Source organism: Sceloporus occidentalis, unplaced genomic scaffold (genome assembly GCF_023333645.1).
Source record: "Sceloporus occidentalis isolate IW3139 unplaced genomic scaffold, rSceOcc1.0.p SCAF_243, whole genome shotgun sequence".
NCBI classification, from domain to species: Eukaryota; Metazoa; Chordata; class Lepidosauria; order Squamata; family Phrynosomatidae; genus Sceloporus; species Sceloporus occidentalis.
Window position 1 is genome coordinate 526,852 of NW_028317223.1, and position 6,042 is coordinate 532,893.

Sequence of the window (6,042 nt, forward strand, 5' to 3'; positions counted from 1 at the left end):
GAGAAAGGACAAGAGGGAGGGAAGGAGGGACGGACGTACGCTCCACCTCGCCACGTGACCGTGACGCCAGCCATGCCCCACTCTCACACTGGACGCTGCTCAATCATTCGTTGCTAAGGGGCGGGGTCTGGAGGAATCACGCCAGGAAGCGGCGCTCACACGCATGCGCTGTCCGCGGTGCTGAAGTCAGGATTTGCAAACTAGGCACTTTTACTGTGTGTGATTGTGCCATACCTACCAAGTGTCCCTATTTTACCCCCAATGCCCTCTAATCTCTTTTTTTTTTTTTATCTCCTCGAAAGTTTCGAATGACTGTCACTGATCCTTAAAACATGCGCGTGTATTAATGAAGAAACAGCATAGAGTTCTTTGTGATACATTCATTTTAAGGTTATTATGCCAGATTTTCATTTCTTTCGTCTATCACATTCAAGCTTGAATCAGCCAATCAGTGGCCCACATGATGAAGGGTGTGAGATTCAGCCAGCCTTTAATGATTACACCGAAAGGGAAAGTTAAACGTGATGGAAACATGAAAGGCAGATTTCGTCCGGCAGGGATTATTCATGAGCCTTATATATAATGTATAAGGATATGAATGAATTACTGTATTAGAACGGGGCTCGGAGGCCGGAGCGAATAATGTGAGAAGTCTGATCGCTTTTATGTGAATTTAATGAAATCACAGGAGAAAAGTAGAATTTTGACACAATATTTACACACATATGACTGATTTTAATGTTAGAAAATCATGGGGAAAAAAATATAGAAATTGCACTTTTTTATGCAGATAAAGTTTGTATGTCTGGAAACTTTGGAAATGAGGTGACCCGGAGACTTTAATGGCCCATCATGGACTATGTAGCGGCTCATCAGATGTGTTAATAAAATTAAGAAATGGAAACCGTCACTTGTTATTATGTTAAGATACACTTAGCTCAGTCACCAGCATTCAAGCAGGGATATCAACCATAACATACTGGGAGCCAAAGCACCAACTCAGTCTTAGATATCAGATGAACGTAGAGGATAAAGGAGTCAGCCCCAGGCAGGCTGTTTGGGTGGCCGGGCGTCATGGATATAAATAACCCAATTTGACCGTCATTATATGATACGACCTCTAAGGGATCTTCTGGTGCCAAAGGAGCTTCTTGTGACTTGGCTCATCAAGAGCACCATTGGCAAAGCCATGGCCGGGCCAGCGAGCCTTGGTTCTGGCTCTTCGAAAGAGGAGAAGGACAAGCCAGAGCCAAGCGGGGGCAGATATTTCTCCTACTTTCACCTTGTTTCTGGGGTGTCCAGGTCGGCTCACCCACAGGACAGCGAGCCAAGCCTTGGGGATCAGGTGGGCCTACAATGGCCGCTCGCCCACATCGAGCCAGGGCAGGCATCAAGATAGAGTTGGTAGTTGATTCGGGTAAAGGAGGCAGTTCATACTATAAAGCCAAGCTTTTAGATTATATTGCAGGGGATGTTTAGGAGCCCGGTGGCCATGATGAAGGTACACAGACTCGCTAACGCCACCTTTGATGTGGAACGTTAGCCAGGAATGCCGTCATGTACATCCAGCTCAAACCATGGGGTGACTGAGAACGGCAGACGGTGGGGTGGGAAGGAGATAGCAGACTCTATCACGTCTCACCCGAGATAGCAGAGAGCACAGAGTTCACATCCAGGCATACGTGATTCTTTTATTCTTTACCTAGATAAACGGCGGGGTTGGTGCAACGCGATGTCCAGTCTGCGGGGGCATTCTGCCGAGTTCGAGGGCTTTTTTTTTGGGGGGGGGGGGTTTGTTTTTAAAAAAAAATAACAATTTTGTAAAAGTGGTCTCATCACCATGGTAACCAAATATTTTGCGAATGACTCCATACAGTTGGTTACTATGGTGATAGGACCACTTTTGAAAGGTTCAGAATTAGACATTGTAGAGAAGGAGCTTTTTAGAAGTGAGATCTTTTATGGAATGGCCTCTCATACCCAAGCACCGCTACAATTATTATCTCATACTCTTCGCTTTTTTGCCAAGTATATGAAGTATGTTCTGTAAATATGAAGGCTGGACTGATGACTATGAGGCGGCCCTGGCACTTTAAGCCCAGTGGCCTCCTTATGACAGATGCACTGCCCACACTACGTTTTTAGACTCATGAAACATGTGACTTGGCATATCAAGCCACTGGACATACACAACAGCACCCCACCAGCTGCTGGGGGTGTTATCGGGGCAGATGGCCAGTCTTTAGCCCTTCATACCTGTATTCGTAAGATTAGCCAAATAAAGTCAAATCCATAACTTTACATTGAATTAAAAATCTTAATACTTTACACTTCCAACTGAAACACATCGAACAAACATAACAATTAAATCAGCGACGTAACATTGAGTGTTCAACGCCACGTGTCACGTTTAATAGTGTTCATTCTGATAACACAGTGTTTAAGTAGTCATTTCACTGGTTATCAGTCATTTCACTGTCAAGGTGTGTTGACTTTACGATAAGTCACTTTATCTTTCTGTACCTTAAACACCAACTTTGGTATCTTAAGATATGGTGTGATCCGCTCACCATATTATGTCAGCAGGAGATAGAGAGGCTTCGCGTTGTGTCAGCATCTATAGACTAGGGATCATCCTTACAGAAACAACGTGTGAGTAAGCCTCTGTTCAAAGGAGCTGACAATCTAGAAGGAGGTGGGCATACAGTACACAAGAGGTGCAAATGTTAGAGGAACCAGCTCAAGTTTATCTTAATGTCAACATTGTTTAAATAAATACTACCACTAGACAGGAACGGTGAGCCAGAGGTAGGTGGTGGAGGGGTGTTAGCATGTCTGCTGATAGGCGTCCCTGAAGAAGCGGCTTTTAAGGGATTTTTTGAAGAGCCGGAGGAAAGTGGAGAGTTGATTCAGCCCGATAGGGCCTTCCAGAAGATAGGGGCAGCTCTTGAGAAGTCTTGTATATACACGTAAGAGGTAGAAATCAGAGAAGAGGACAGGATCTCCAATATGTTGGCAGACAACCCAAAATGCTAATCATTGAAGCTGTAGTGGCCTGAGAGGAAAACTGTAATAAAGATTTAATAATTGGTTATACAGTGACTGCTTTGTGTTGTTTGACCCGGCATGTGACCAGGGCCAAGCTGGCAATGACAGGGCGGCCCTGGTACTTTAAGGCCAGCGACCACCTGACGATGACGGCCGGACACACACCGTCCTATATTTTCATGCTCACGTAGCGCGTGGCCAGGGGTATCCAGCCGGCGGCCACACAATGCAGCACCTGATCTGCCGCTGGAGCTGATTTTAGACTTTTCCCCAAATTGAGCATATCGAAGCCGAAAAGTGTACAGCTCGTATTTATTTGTAATATTTTACAAAAATTTTTAATTAATGTTAATTTGGTAATTGTGGCCGTTTTTAGCGTTAGGTTGTGTTTTTGTGTGGGATAATATTCCTCACAATCTGATCTAAGTGATGCACGTTATGTGTTGACTGATATATCCATAGAGTAACTTAGACAAGGTAAGAACAGGATGATAAGAACTTCTTCTGACGGCTACATCAGCCCTGGGGAGAGTTTCAGGGCTTTCTCAGTCATAACTTTTCACATCAATGTGATTTTATGCTGGGCAGTTTTTCAGAAGAGCATCAGCTTCATTTCACCAGTATCACTGAATACTTTATTTATTTCTTCATTTTTGTTCATTACCAAAAGATTAAAGGGACACTCTAGTGCAGTATAGTATAGGCATACCTGGGAACTTCTGGGCTTCGGCTTCCCGGAGCCTTCCCTTACGGGTCGCGGCCAGGACTGCCCACTGATGTCAGGGGGCGGTCCTGTGATGTCAGTGGGAGGTCCCCCTGATATCAGCAGGAACGCACCCTGATGTCAGGGGGACCTCCCACCACCGACATCACGGGGCCGCCCCCTGACATCAGGGGGTGTTCCCGCTGACATCAGGGGGTGTTCCCGCTGACGTCGGGGGTGTTCCCGATGAATGTGAGTGCTTTCCTGCCAGGGATTGGCTGCTTTTTGTCGTGAATGGCTGAGCACAGAGTGTGTAACATGCTTCATCTAGACTTGGGCGCCAAGGGAAAGTTTGTGTTTGTTTTCGGGGGGAAAATATTTTTCATATTCGACGAACTTCGTCGCCGTCTTTGTAATCGACTAAATTCATCCCACATTTTCGTTTTTGGAAATCCCATTCGTCGGTCCAGGTTGCCATGGAAACAAGAAATAAACGCATAAAAGAATGGATGACGATTTTCGTATTGCGCATATTCATTTTCTGCTTCTTTTGTCCAATGTTGCATTCATTCATTCAATATACGGACAAAAGAAGGAAACGGCAAAATTCGGCACAAAAACACACACTCAAACACCATATTCTGACACACGCTTACACCATATACTAACACACACACACACAGACACCAAACGCCAGCCGTTTTAACTTCATGTTATTGGTACCTGCAAAAATATCTCCAAAATAACTTTTCACCCCCTGCTGTTAATTTATTGCCCCTGTGTGGTGAAAGATGATTGGTATTAGCAGCTTTGTAAGGGAAGGGGTGCTATTTATTTTTTTATACCAAATATATTTGAGATAATGACACTAATTGACAAAGGAACATTTGAATACATTGAATGATGCTAGAAGCTGTGTTGGTTCTGCTTTAATGCTGTCTTTCAGCATAAATGTTATTGCACATAATGTTAAAGGTTGATTTCCTTTAATTTACCATGGAAACGGGTGACATTCAGCTCTCCGAGACACCAACTTAATGGCATAAAAGGAATTGTCATTTTCCAATCACGTAAATATTCGGCATTTAATAAGACAAAATATTATTATGATATTGAATTAAATTGCCAAATGCCGAGAGTTTAGAAAAGGTACTTAGAGACATGTTACTGCGATTGAATAATTCAGAGTGATTTGTGTTCGAAGAGACAGATAGACAGACTGCTCGGTGCGTGGGAGTCAGTCGGCTGAAGGCCACATATTACATCTGACAAGGTTTTATAAGGTAAAGTCTCAGAAGCCTTCGAAAATTGGTAGGAAGAACACAGAGACACAATATTACTGAAGGCAAACGAGGAAGAGAGGAAACCAAAGAGAGGACATTCACAGGAGACCCATTTATGAAAATCAAACCTTTTTTTTATTTAAATAGAATAATTGTATCGCCCCGTGCTAACCCCATGGCTTCTGATTCTTTATCCGTCACCAAGGATATGGCGTCCTCAAGGATTTAAAGGGAATCGTTACATTACGGATTATCCCCAGTAGTAGTTGTTACATTTATATAAATCATATTAATCATCTTTTCCCAAAGGGATTAGCGTTCTGTCTACTCTGCTGGATTTAACACTTTTAGGACTAATTACAATATCAGAGACGCTGTTCTTGCTACTGCCATCAAAAATCTCGGGGCCGAATACAGATCTAAAGGCAGGGGCCCTTGAACTGTCCCACCCTATCACCCCACCCCGTCCTCCATTCACTGTTCAGCCCCGTGCCACTAAGACCTAAAGCTCACAACGGGGCCACAAGGTCCCAATGTTTGGAAAAGGCCAACTAGGTGTCAGTGTCTGCAAAGGATCCATCTGGGTCCCAAAGCCCACAAGAGCCTAGTGGGCCGCAGGGGCCTAGTATTGGGTAGTCGCTGCACAGAGGTAAACAATCTCTAGTGCTAGAGGTTCGGTCTGCTAAAACAATGCAGGCAGAGTACAGGAAGTAGGTTACAACTTCCTGTTTAGGGTAATGGTGGAATTTCCATGCGGTGTTCACAGAGAGATCATTACTTTTCCTGGGCACTCTCTGGGTTTGGCCTGGACTCTCTGGGATAAGCGCTGCTTTGCTGGGTCTCCGGGTCACTTTCCCTTTTCTCTGGGAAAAAGGGAGCCATTTAGCCATGCCCACTCCCCACCCAATACCCATCCCCCGCAAGACTGTCGTGTCCAGCTAGCCGTGACCTGTTGCAGGCTAGGCCCACCCACATGCCTGGCTAGCACCACCCCCTCAGATTATCAGA